This window comes from Vulpes vulpes, chromosome 11 (genome assembly GCF_048418805.1).
Source record: "Vulpes vulpes isolate BD-2025 chromosome 11, VulVul3, whole genome shotgun sequence".
Classification (NCBI taxonomy): Eukaryota; Metazoa; Chordata; class Mammalia; order Carnivora; family Canidae; genus Vulpes; species Vulpes vulpes.
The window spans coordinates 16,440,903-16,455,463 of NC_132790.1; the positions used below are offsets into that span (position 1 = coordinate 16,440,903).

Genomic DNA, 14,561 nt, shown 5'->3' on the forward strand with positions numbered 1-14,561 from the left:
TGAATGCTTAAATACAGATATTAAGCATCAAATTAAGAAGACCTAAAAAAGAACCAATTTAGGCTTCAGGAATGAGCAAAAACTTCACTTAGGAGCTGATCTTCGATTTAAAGCCCCAGGGCTTTAAAAAAGCCAAGGTGCTATGTAAACATATGGTGTGCTATTATTTTATATGCCAAATATTTTCCCATGAGCTAATCTTTTTTTTTTTTTAAGATTTTATTTATTTATTCCTGAGAGAGACACACACACACAGAGGCAGAGACATAGGCAGAGGGAGAAACAGGTTCCCCACAAGGAGCCCGATATGGGACTCAATCCTAGACATGGGATCACACCCCGAGCCCAAGGCAGACACTCAACCAGTGAGGCACCCAGTTGTCCCCCCATGAGCTAATCTGATTGCAGACAATTTAGCCATTTCTCCTCCTCCTCCTCCTCCTCCTTCTCCTTTTCCTTCTGCTTCTTCTTTTTAAAGATTTTATTTGAGGGAGAGAAAGGAGCATATGAGCAGAGGTGGGGTGAAGGACAGAGGGAGAGGGAGATGCAGACTCCTCTCTGAGCAGGGAGCCTAATGTGGGCCCCTTATCTCAGGACCCTGAGATCATGACCTGAACTGAAGGTAGTCACTTAACTGACTGAGCCACCGAGGCTGGCGCCCCTACCCATTTCTTCTTCACCTTTTTTGTTTGTTGTATAGGTCTGCCCTTGCTATTAAATCTTCATTCTTATTGGTTGTGATGTTTGGGACTAGGCATATTCCTGTGGTGTTGTAGTCTTTCTTTCTTCTGTGAATACTGATTTAGATGTTGCTTTTTCAAGAGAAAAATATTTTCCTTATATGTTTTATTTTTTTGATAATGTAGTAATTGAAAAGATTTTCCCTCCAGGCTGCTTTTCAGAGATTGTTACCTCTGCAGTTCCGAAGAAACACTATTTGGTATTATCCAGATACATTTAGACAGAGCTTTTGCAGTAGAACATTTTGTTCTATTTGCTGTAATTTTTTTAAGGGACAAAGATAAACAGCTTAAACAGATAACCATCTCTGGTTGCTGCTCCTAACAATAATATTTAGCAGCCAGTGAATACTCTGCAAGTGCCTTTCTCAGAAAGGCTACATTAAGTAAACAAGCAGTAAATATTATTGGTGACTGATAGATGATAGAATTTAGGCTAGCCAACTGCCCATATCAGGCTAAAACATTGTTTTTCTGTTTTGGTAAATAATACTCATCTTGTTTATACAGGTCTTATCAAAAATAGTGTTAGCATTTCATACCAAACGTATTTTTATAAAGCTCATGAGAACTAAAACTAACAAATTTTGAATTGCTTGAATCCTATTTCATCAGTTTCTTTAGATGTATGTTTTGGTTTATTTCCAAATCACAAGTTATACTGTATCCTGTGTTTTGAAGTATGATAGCTTTTGTGCAGTGTTCCAGTCACCATTTACAGTAAAATTTGGTTTGTTTTTGTCATAGAAATCTCAGCCATGGATTGAATTGATACTTAGGAACATACTTTTATTTGATCCTTGGCTGCTAAAGGATTTTATTACAGGTGTTTTGTGAGGCTTATATACCTAGTATTTGGTGGCTTTTGTATCAGATACTCTATAATTTGAAATGTCATTCCTTTGTGTACTTTATAGTACCAGTCTAAGGGATTTAACTATTTCTAGCCCTCTTGACTGGGTCCACAAAGGAGATAGCTACTATATACATATTTAAGTTCAGATGTTTTCTTGGATTACTCTATGTTTGAGTAATAGCACATCATCAGAATCCAGAGACACTGGAAAGTGAACTCCCACGTGGATTTTATTTTTCTTATCATAGTTTCAGTGCTTGACACAAAGTAGTTGATCAGTAGACTAATTGAATTAATTGTCATCAGCCTCAGAGTTACCATCACTGCTCCTATTGCTTATAGAAATTACTGGCATATAGGATCTAGATCCTGTCCCCCAACATTAGTCTTCTCTCTTTTATCCTACCCTTTAGGTCTCAGGTGAAAGGTTTAGTCATCAATCACCTCCTTTCCCTTTTATAATAATAGCAATAGTAGCAGTAGTGAAAATAATACTGATTGCTAATATATCTGAGTATCAGTCCGTATAATAGGGCTTATTAATCATTTGCTATGTTGCAGATACTATGCTAAATAATTCACAATGCATTATATTATTTAATCTTATCAGGAAAATGTGAGGTATTTTATGATTAAGAAAAACTGAAGCTCAGGGTAATTTACCAAAATCATACCCTAAATTAAGGCCAGACTCAGGATTCAGTTTCCTTTCTAGCTGGTGCCAAAAGCAATGAGATTATCAAGTTCAGCCTTCTTTATGAATCTGTTTTTCAATATATCTGATAAAGTATCATCCAGCTTCTGGTTTAACATGTTTAGTTAGGGGCTCTTATTCTCTAGGAGATAATTTCATTGTTTGACAGCTATAATTATTAAAAGGTTTTTCATAATATTAAAGAAGCATTAATACATGTTTTTGTAACTTTTAAACTTATTATGTCATTAAACTTTTCCAGAGATATCTAAGGTAGAATGAGTCTGTTCTTACATTAGTTATATTTAGCAAATTATACTTAAAGCATATGCACAGGGGCACCTGACTGGCTCAGTTGGTAGAGCATGAAACTCTTGAACTCAGGGTCATAAGTTGGAGCCCCACATTGGGTGTAGAGATTACCTAAATAAATAAAAACTTAAAGAATATATGTATACATATATGTAAGCAGGAAATCTCTTTCAGATGGGTTTATAATCATGTATGTGTGACATAAAAAAAGACTAGAGAACTTATGAATATATTTAAAATTTTCTGTAACCTTTATCTCGTTTATTCCTACATCCATATCTAATAAATAGTGATAAGTAATGGAATTCAGAGCAAATGGATTTTAATTAGCCTAAATGAAATCATAAAAGGGATTGTAATGTGAGGAGTATCTAACTCTTGCAAACTTTAAGAGGTAGTAGAATTTGCATAATGAATCTGTCATAATAAGTCACTTGTGAAAGTTGGATAAAATTTAAAGAACATTTTCCTTCTAATTTGTTTCTGTTTTATTGTCCTTGGTTAATCTCACTAAGTTTATTTTGTTTTTAGTTTCTTATAGATACACCTTTTCTAAGAAGAGTATTAATTTAGACATCATTTCAACATCTACACTTTTTATATTTACTCTGTGTCATATGCAGTGCTAATAAGCATTGGGCAAGGTGCAGTTGTATCAGGTAGGGTTTTTGTCCTCAGTTTTTTTTATCAAAATAGAGAACAGTGAACTCCCTTATGCTTGTCATTCAGCTAGAAAACCATTAACAGTGGTCATTCTTTATTCACCTGTAAGCCCTATCCACTTACCAGCCTCACATTTTTCCAGATGTAGTATTTTGAAAAAAACACAAATATTAATTGGACCATATAAAATTGTATGTACCCATCCATTTTTGACCTATAAAACAATTGCATGTTTTCAACTTAGTATCATTTCATTCATAAATATTTCAGTATGCATTTCTAAAAGAGAAGACCCCTTTTTTTATTAACATAACCTCAATGTCATTATCATACCTAAGAAATTTAACAGTAATTCCTTAATATCACCAAATATCCAATAATCTTCATGTGTCTTCACTTGTTTATGTGTGTGAACAGGCAATATTTATGTTCATGGTGAAAAAAAATTTTTTTTTCATGGTGAAAAATTAAAAAAGAATACAAAGTGGGATCCCTGGGTGGCTCAGTGGTTTCGCGCCTGCCTTTGGCCCAGGGCGTGATCCTGGAGTCCCGGGATCGAGTCCCGCGTCGGGCTCCCGGCATGGAGCCTGCTTCTCCCTCCTCCTGTGTCTCTGCCTCTCTCTCTGTGTCTATCATGAATAAATAAATCTTAAAAAAAAAAAAAAAGAATACAAAGTGAAATGTCTTTTCTGTTTTGACCTTCTAGAGGTAGTTTCTTGTTTTATTTCAGAGATAGTTTTATTAATATCCAGCTACACATGTTTATCCATCTGGAGCAAATGCTGTCAATATCTTGCCCATTGTTCCTAAGCACCTTGCATTTCTGTATACATTGTCTCAATGCCTGATTGCCAGCACCTATGATTTTTAGTTTGAGGGCTTTCTTTAGCACATGGATGAGCCAGAAGTACTGGAATATTCAATCCTGCCATCTCAGGAGCAGCCTTCAACTAATGACTTACAGTAATTGAGAGAAAAGCCTCTAGCTCCCTTGCTCTTTGAGTGAGATAACTCCAATGCATGTCCTATACTGTCTCTCAGAATTCCACAGCATGATTGAGCACCACTTGCCTACAGCTGTAGTCTGCTTATTAATGTACACCATGACTGCCTTCTCTTCTCTATTGCTCTACCACAATTTCCTGGATTATCTCCCAAATAAACTACTTGCACTGAAATTCTTACTTCAGGATCTGCTTTTAGGGAATCCATTATATAAATGGTGGTACCCTTAACACCCGCTTTTTTTTCTAAGTAATCAGAGACCCACCTGAGAAAGAATCCTGTTTTTTTTTTTTTTAAATTTTTATTTATTTATGATAGGCACACAGTGAGAGAGAGAGAGAGGCAGAGACACAGGCAGAGGGAGAAGCAGGCTCCATGCACCGGGAGCCCGATGTGGGATTCGATCCCGAGTCTCCAGGATCGCGCCCTGGGCCAAAGGCAGGCGCCAAACTGCTGCGCCACCCAGGGATCCCAAGAATCCTGTTTATTTGGCTCTAAACACTCCAATTTGGTCAAGTTTGTTTATTTATTTATTTTTACTTCTCAGAGGAAGCTGCTAGAATAAATAGAATTTTGTCTATTATTCTTTGAAAAATTTTTATCTATTAAATTACTGTATTTTTTAAATTCACCTTTTTATTTGTTTAGTGTAGAGCCCTACGTATTTTAACACATGTTTAGATCTGAGTAACCACTATCAGGATACAGGACAGTTCCATCATTCCAACAAACTTCCTCATGTTGTCCCTTTATTGTCACATTCTTACGTCTTGTAACCCTTGACAACCACTGATATGTTTTCCATTATTGTGGCTTTATCTTTTCAAGAATGCCTTATAAGTGGAATCATACAGTATATAACTTTTAGGTCCTGGGTTCTTTCAATTAGCATAAAATATTTGAGATTCATCCAAGTTGTTGACATTATCAGTAGTTTGTTCCTTTTTTGTTTATTTATTTATTTATTTATTTTAGATGATACAAGCTGTGTTTATTATGATCTGGGGCTTATAAAAAGAGACTTGAAAACACTTGGAATCAGAACACACACACACACAATTTAAACAGTAAGCAGTGGTACGCATGGCATGTCTTTTTTTTTGTTTTTCCTGGCAAAGCAAACTTTATTAATGGCCCTGAGGTTGGAACTCCAGGTCCCGCTGAACACTTGAGAGTTATGGCGAGGGCCTCTTGTGTTGGCCTCAGCAGCTCCATCCCATTCAGACTCAGGTGGAGGGAGGCTGGGTGGGGGAGACCTGGGGTCACAGCTAGCCAGCTCTCCCCCCATCGCTGCAGCCAGGCCACTCCTGGCTCCTCATTTCTTGAATCCTGGTTTTTTAGGTTTGAGTGTGGGTTTGGCCTTTTTCACAGGATTCTGCTCTTTAAGCCTGGGTCTCACTGCCTCCTCTTCTTTTTCCATCCCCCCCCCTTTTTTTTATAAGGGGGGAATGCATGTGGATGCACCACTAGGATATAGTTTTGGGGAAGACACTCAACAGGAAAGCTTTCCAGTTGAGCATGAGAATCCACGGCTGGAAGCACACCCCGAGTATTGATTCCTGTCAGGGAAACCTAGTTGCTGTATTCAACCTAAGCAAATCCATTCCCAAGGAACACTGGCATGCCTCAGCAGAATGGGCCATCCTTCCTCTGAAACAGAAAGTGATGTGCAAGAAATGTGGGAAAAAAGTGATAAGGTGAAGGGAGAAAGTAAAACACAGGGTCATTAAGAATCACTGAAACCCATGTGGCCATGTGAAAGAGAGAATATAAAAGGAAGGAAGAAGGAATCAGCATTTTCAAGGAGTCAGGTATGCACACACTGCTGGTTCCCATCAGCAATCAAGCACACCATGGCAGTTTACAAACTACTGTTGATTTGAGGGGATGACCAGGAGGTTCAACTATAAAAGGTCAAATTAGAAGATAATTTACAATGTTTTTTATTCCAGAAACAAAGGGAGCTTGCTGCCCTCCTGTGGGTTACAGAGGAGGAAGCTGACACCTCAGGGGACTACCTGTGGAACCTCCTGGCTTTCCCTATTCTTCAAGGGAGTGATGTGCCCAGGAGGTAGAGCTGCTGAGAATGTAATTTCTGTATCCAGAGCAGCAGTGCCATAATGCAAATGCAGATACTGCAAACCCCACTCACTAAAGAGTGATGTTCTTGAAGTGTTAGTCAAATCTTGACCACTGTTGGTTTGTTCTGTCCAAATTTTCTTTTTTTTAAGTAAGCTCTACACCCTGGATGGAGATTGAACTCAGAACCCCAAGATCAAGAGTTGCATGTCTATCCACTGAGCCAGCCAGGTGCCCCTGTTCTGTATAACTTTTTCTTTTTTTTCAAGATTTTATTTTATTTAAGTAATCTCTACACCCAACGTGGGGCTTGAACCTACAACTCCGAAATCAAAAGTCACATGCTCTACTGACTGAGCCAGCTAGGTGTCCCTGTCCAACTCTCTATAAGAATGTTCTAACTTCTGTCAGAGCTTTGGTTTGGAGGTTCACAAGAAATTCAGTTGGCACCTTAGTTAATTAAATTTAATTTAAATAAAAATTTTTTAAAAAAGGGAATTCGGTTGGGGTGATGTTCATATCAGCACTGAAACCTGTGTTTATTCAGAGCGAAAAATCCTAAAAGAACAAAGTCCTATCAATACCTGCCAGAATAACTCCCGCACACTTGCCCACAATCCAGAGAACTCTCATTTACCGCCATCGCCTAATTTGCAAAAGATGCCAAGCACAAATCAAGTTAACAATGCCTTAATCCCAAGAGGTTACACTGGGAGGCTACAGCATTTCCATCACCCAGAAGTTCAAGCTTCTAGCCTTCTCCAAATCCTTAAGCTTCCAGGAAAGAAGAGAAGGAAGAAATTCCCACCAGACCCACATCCAGGGCAAGGGAAGTTGGTTTCCTATTACTGTTCCCTGGGAACAATCATCTTTGCAAAGGAATAATGTTGCAGCCCAGCAGTCCTTTTCCTGCCCAACGGGTTGAGACAAGTCTAAGCTGATGTTTCTCCCCTCTGGGGATCACTGTCGCATTCAGGGGTTTCCCTTCACTGTGCTGATGTTATGCAGAGACTGGAAGTTTTGGGTGTTCACAGAGCCAAACTCCACAATCTCATCATCCACTTGCAGACCCACATTACTGGCAGGGGAGCCAGGACTGATGCTGTTCACTTTGGCGAAGGCCTGAGGGGGGCTGAGGCCCTCACTGGCCCAAGTTGTGGCTCACGGGCTCTTCATGGGCCTCAGCCATGTCCTGGGCCAGCTTCTCCTTGTCTCGAGCATGCAGCTGGTATAGGGCCTCCACCTGCTTCATGACTGCCTTGTGATCATTCTGCAAGCAGATGATGATGTGCCTGGCGGTGTGGACTTGGTACAGGTCCACGTCTGACCGGGGTAGCCCTCACAGTCCACCAGCAGCTCGTTCATCCCTACGCCCTTTTGACTCTCCAGTATGTCATAATTGGCTTTGATCTGCGCCTCGATCTCCTCCTTGCACTATATGAGCTCCTGGATGTCTTGAGAGTCACCGCACCTGCCTGCGGGGAGCCTTCGCTCTGCCTGGCTTCCCCCTCCGACATCCGGGACCTCAGCGCGGGATGCTGGACCAGTTCGTTCCTTTTTTTTTTACTTAGTATTCCATTATATGGATATACTACAGTTTTTTTTTTTAATCCATTCACTTACTGAAGGGCATTTGAGTTGTTTCCATTTTGGAGCTGTTATGAATAATGTGCTGTGAACATTCATGTACAAGTTTTTGTGTGGACACAGGTTTCCATTTCTTTTCAGTATATACCTAGTACTGAAACAACTGGATTATGTGGTAGCTTTATGTTTAGCCTGGTACTGAACTGCCAAACTGTTTTTCAAAAGAGGCCAAATGATTTTACATTCCCACTAGCAAGTGTATGAGGGTTCCAATTTCTCCACATCTATGTCAACACTTTTATCAGTCTTTTTGATTATACCCATCCTTATGTGTGTGAAGTGCTATCTCCTCTATTTTTTTTTTTTTTTAATTTATGATAGTCACAGAGAGAGAGAGAGAGAGAGAGGCAGAGACACAGGCGGAGGGAGAAGCAGGCTCCATGCACCGGGAGCCTGATGTGGGATTTGATCCCGGGTCTCCAGGATCGTGCCCTGGGCCAAAGGCAGGCGCCAAACCGCTGCACCACCCAGGGATCCCCTATCTCCTCTATTTTATTTGCATTTTCCTAATGACTAATGATGTTGAGCATCTTCTCATGTGTTCTGGCCATTCTTCTTTGGAGAAATATCTACTAAAATCTTTGCCCATTTTCAAATGGAGTTGTTTATTACTGTTGAGTTTTCAGAAGTCTTAATATATTCTTGAAACTTGACTTTCTGTTTTCTTAACAGTATTCTTCTTAGACACACAAAGCTTTAAAGTTTGGTGTAGTTTGATTTATTGTTTTTCTTTTTTTTTTATATGGATCTTTTGGTGTTAAGAACTTTTCACCTACCCTTGGGTCCCTGGGTGGCGCAGTGGTTTAGAGCCTGCTTTTGGCCCAGGGCGCGATCATGGAGCCCCGGGATCGAATCCCACGTCGGGCTCCCGGTGCATGGAGCCTGCTTCTCCCTCTGCCTGTGTCTCTGCCTCTCTCTCTCTCTCTCTCTCTCTCTCTCTGTGACTATCATAAATAAATAAAAATTAAAAAAAAAAAAGGATTTTCTCTTAGTTTTCTTCTAAAAGGTTTATGGTTTTGTTTTATATTTAGATCTATGATCCATTTGGAGTTAATCTTTGTAGAGATAAGAGGTTTAGTTTGAGGTTAGTTTTTCTTTTTCCATGCACATAGATGACTTCTTGTTCCAACATTACTTGTTGAAAAAGCTACTTATTTGAATTGTTTTTGCACTTTTGTCAAATATGGATGGCCATATTTATACGAGTCTATTTCTGGACTGTCTATTCTGTTCCATTGCTCTCACTAGTATTTTTATTTATATTTCTTTTTTTTAATTTTTTTTATTTATATTTCTTAGCTGGTATGATACTGTCTTTATTACTGTAGCTTTATAGTAAGTCATAAAATTTAGTAGTGTGATATCTCTAACTTAATTTTCTTTTGCAAAAATTCTTTTAGCTATTCTGGTACTTTTGTCCTACCATATATTGTTTAAGAGTGAACTTACTCAAAAACATTTTAAAAAGCTTTGCTTGGATTTTGATTGATATTGCATTAGATCTAAAGATCATTTTGGTGAAAACTAACACCTCTAATATGTTGAGTCTAAAGACACTGTGTGTCTCTCCATATATTTAGATGTTCTTTGATTTCTTTCATCTGTGCCATAATATGTTAGATTTAAACCTAAGTATTTCCATTTTATTGGAGCTACCATAAATGGTACTTAAATTTCTTTTTGTTTCATATTGTTTTTTGCTAGTATATTTGAAATGTAAGTGATTTTTGTGTGTTCACCTTGTAACCTGTAATTTTATTCATATTAGTTCTAAAAGTACTTTTTGTAGATTCCCTGAGATTGTTTTAAAAAGGATTTTTTTATTTATTCATTTGAGAGAGAGAGAGCGCACAAGCAGGGTGAGAGGCAGAGGGGGAGGGAGAAGTAGACTCCTTCCCCACTGAGTTGGGAGTCCTCTGTAGGGCTCAATCCCAGGACCTGGAGAGCATGATCTGAGCCAAAGGCAACACTCAACCATCTGAACCACCCAGGCTCCCCTCCCTAGGATTTTTTTATATAGACATTCTTGTCATTTGCAAATCGAGACAATTTTATTCCTTCTCTCTATATATCTTTTCTTGCCAGAATGGTAAATATAGATATCCTTGTGTTGTTCCTGTTCATAAGTGGAAAGTATCTCATTTTTCACCATTATTATGATAGCTATAGGTTTATTACACATATCCATCAGGTTGAAGAAGTACCCTCCTATTATTAGGTTGCTGAAAATTTTTATCCTGTTGGGTGTTGAAATTTTGGTAAATGCTTTTTCTGTTCTATTGATGGTATATTGTGAGTTTTCTTATATGATAGATAATATTGATTTATTTTTTTATATTGAACCAGCCTTAAGTTGCCAGGATAAACTCCACCTATTTGGGTTTATTATTCTAATATACTGGATGATTCCATTTGTTAATTTTTTGTTGAGACTTTTTTGTATGTACTTTTTTTTTTTTTTTTTTTTTTTGTTAATTTATTCATGAGAGACCCAGAGAGAGAGAGACAAAGACATAGGCAGGGGGAGAAGAAGGCTCCCTGCAGGGAGCCCAATGCAGGACCAATCCCAGGATCCTGAGATCGCTCCCTGAGCCCTGAGTGGAAAGCAGAGGCTCAACCGTTGAGCCATCCAGGCATCCCGCATGTACTTTATTTTAAAGCCAGTTTTTAGTATACTGAGCTTAATATATAGTATGTAATTTTATTTTATAAAAGATTTCACCTTGGACAATCTTTCCCTGTTCAGACCTGCTGATAAGTAAATCCTTTTTCCTTGGATGGGTAGTGTCTGCCTTTTCCTTTTGTTTTGTTAAACTTCTCCCTTAAAAATAATGCGCCTGGCACCTTGCTTTTCTTTTTGTTGTTTCAAGGAGGCTGTGTTAGGGGATAGTAGGCCCTTGAAATGTTTTCTTTAAGAAGAAAATTAGTAATTCTCAAGTTTATCTTCCTTGGGCTGTTACGAAGAACTTGAAAAGACCAGAATGCAAATGAATATTTCACACATGGTGTAATTTCTCTAGGTTTAAATTTCATGTAATATCAGCCACATTATGTATAAATCTTTTGAAGGAGTCAGTTGAAATCAAGATTCCACTGGGTATTTGTTTTTTGAGATCATGATAATGGAATTATAAGTGGAAAAGCCCCAAATGAGAGCATTCCTTCCATTTGTTATCCAGGAAATTAGTAAAATTCCAATGTTTATAAACAATGTTTATAAACCAGAAAGGAAGAAGAATTGATACATAACTCACCTTATTTCCTGCACTGTAGTTTTGAATTTATTCTAAAAAAAACCCAAGGAATTCTTATTTGTAGGTTTTCTTTTTCTTTCTTTTTAAAAATATTTTATTTATTTATTTGAGAGAAAGCATGAACAGAAGGGAGGGGTGGAGGGAAAGGGAGAAGCAGACTTCTCACTGAGCATGGAGTCCAAATTGGGCTTGATCCCAGGACCTGGAGATAGGGCCTGAGCCAAAGGCAGACACTTAAATGACTGAACCACCCAGGCACCCCATTATTTTTCTTTTTCAATGAAAAATATATCTATTATTGTTTCCCTGGGCCTTTATACCTGAGTATTTCTGACTCTTAAAGGGCAATGAGTTTCTATAAGTAAGCAGATTTGTTTGGCCTGAAGAGTTTGAAATATCAACTTTCAATACTGACTAGAATCTTATTTCCTTTAAATACAAAGTTTTGATATGATTCATCTTTTCTTAGAAGCTTTTGATGAAATTTCAACTTTAACAACTATAGTCTCAATAAGTTCTACCTTAGAGTTTAAGGATAAATACCTATGTTAAAAAGCAAAAGTAAATATTTGTATGTGGTGAAATGTTAACAGTGAATCTAGATAGGGATGGGTGGGTTTGATTGCACTATTTGAATTAAACCTGAATATTTGTATATACACATACCTGTATATATAAGTGGTGCAACAATATTAGGAAGGAAGCATTTAGAACTATAATAGTGGTCTGCTCCCCTCCCCCTTTCTGTGGAATTGTGTTCACAATATCAGTTACCTGTGGTCCATTGTGCCTGGAAGCAGGTAATCTACCTTCTGACAGATCATTAGGTCAGTAGTAGCTTAGGGCTATGTCACAGTTTTTTTGTCTTTCATCTCACTTCACTTTATCACATAGGCATTTTATCATTTCACATCATTGCAAGAAGAGTAACTACTGTATAATAAGATGTTTTGAGAGAAACCACATCCACACAACTTTTATTACAGTATACTGTTATAATTGTTTAATTTTATTATTAGTTGTTAATCTCTTACTGTGTCTAATTTATAAATTACACTTTATCATAGGCATGTACTGTAGCAAAAAACTAGTGTATCTAGGGTTTGGTACTATCTGTGGTTTCAGTCATCAACTAAGAGTCCTGCAACATGTTCCCTGAGGATAAGGGGGGACTTCTGTATTAATAATGAATAGTATGGCTGGAGGTGAAGGGTAGACTGTCCATATCACTGGTCAGCAAGAATTTGAACTTCTTCTCTACAAACATTTGTATTGCTTGGATTTTTTTTAAAAAGTATTTTATTTATTTAGCAGAGAGAGAGAAAGAGCAAGACCAGCAAGCATAGAGGGGAGGGGAAAGGCAGAGGGACAAGTAGATTCCCTGCTAAGCGCAGATCAGGAAGCCTGGCACAAGGCTCTATCCCAGGACCCTGGGATGACATCTGAACCATAATCAGACGTTTAACCAAATGAGCCACCCAGGTGTCCCTGTATTGTTTGGATTTTTAACGACAAAAACAAATTCATTAAGTATTTATTTTAAAAATTTTAAAATAAGAATTTTTGTCCACTGGCATCTCAAAGGAACAATGCTGTGAATTCCTTAGAACCTAGAGGTAGATAAGAATCAAGTAGAAAATATTTTGAAGGGAGAACCTGGTGGTAGGTAGGTAGGTAATAATAGTAGTAACAATTATTTATTGAATGTTTACTCTTTGCTGGGTACAGTTTTAAACATTTTAGGTGCATAAAATAGTTTTTACAAAAGTCACATAAGTAAATGAATGTATTTCCATTTTACAGACTTGAAAATGGTTTTTGGGAACCTACACAGCTAAATAAATGGCAGTGCTGATATTTGAATACAGGTCTGTTTTATTCTAGACTCTTGAGCCATAATAATAAAAAATGGAGAGGAAGTAAGAAAATAGTATTTCTAGAGACATAGCTCTGGAATTGGTTGCAATGGATCAGTAGTATGTAGGACCACTGGTCAGATGGCTGGACCTTGGATTCAAATGAGAAAGGACTCTTTTCTCCATTGAATGGAAGGGTCCAAATAAGATGAGCTATCTAGAAGTTACATGACCATAGTGTTCATTCCCTAAGATAGGTATCTCAGGATTAGAGAAGGTGAATTGTAAGCAGATAACTCAATTGACTATGATTTAGCCTTTAAATCACTTAAGGAAGCATTTAATCCTATATGAATTTATGCAAAGTAAAACTTACCTCTGTGGGTGTTGTGCTGAGGTGGCAATTGGAGATGACTTGCAAGCAGCAGTAGATCAGGAAACCCAATATGCAGGGAGAACTTATGCTTAGGGACCTTCTCCATTAAGATTTTGCTTCATTTTATTACGTTTTGCATTTATTTATTTATTTATTTATTTATTTATTTATTTATTTATTTATATTAAATCTCTAGATCCACATTATTAAAAAAAAGATTATTTATGAGAGAGAGAGAGAGAGAGAGAGAGAGAGAGAGAGGCAGAGACACAGGCAGAGGGAGACACAGGCTCCATGCAGGGAACCTGACATGGGACTCAATCCCAGGTTTCCAGGGTCAGGCCCTGGGCTGAAGGTGGCACTAAACCACTGAGCCACTCGGACCGCCCTTTTTTTGGCTTTATCACAGTTCTTGACATCAGGTAGCATTAGTTATCTAATTCTGTCTTTTCCAAAGTTGTTCTGGCTATTTTAGGTCCTTTACATTTCCATTGGAAAAAATTTTTTAGGTGTCTTATTTAATTAATTAATTATTTTATAAACTTAAATTCAGTTAATTAACATACAGTATATTATTAGTTTCAGAGGTAGAGTTCAGTGATTCATCAATCTTATATAATACCCAGTGCTTATTACATCATGTGCCCTCCATAACCTCCATCACCCAGTAATCCATCCTCCCCCCACTCCCCTCTAACAACCCTCAATTTGTTGCTTAATATTAAGAGTCTCTTATGGTTTGTCTCCTTTCTGATTTCATCTTGTTTTATTTTTCCCTCCCTTCCCCCATGATTCTGTTTTGTTTCTTAAATTCTACATATGAGTGAGATCATATGGTAATTATCTTTCTCTGATTGACTTATTTCATTTAGCATAATACCCTCTCCACCCATGTTGTTGAAAATGGCAAGACTTCTTCTTCTTCTTCTTCTTCTTTTTTTTTTTTTTTTAAGATTTTATTTATTTATTCATGAGAATACACAGAGAGGAGAGAGAGAGAGAGGCAGGGAGAGGGAGAAGCAGGCTCCATGCAGGCAGCCTGACATGGGACTGGATCCCAGGTCTCCAGGATCACGCCC

General features: G+C 37.8%; 1 protein-coding gene and 1 pseudogene across 3 annotated transcripts in view; one reads left to right on the forward strand and one right to left on the reverse strand.

Annotated features, from left to right (window-relative positions):
• SBF2 (SET binding factor 2) overlaps positions 1 to 14,561 on the forward strand; it is a 466,812-nt gene that overhangs the window by 173,389 nt on the left and 278,862 nt on the right. The window lies entirely within an intron of this gene.
• On the reverse strand, positions 7,103 to 7,866 carry LOC112927078 (26S proteasome non-ATPase regulatory subunit 9 pseudogene; annotated as a pseudogene).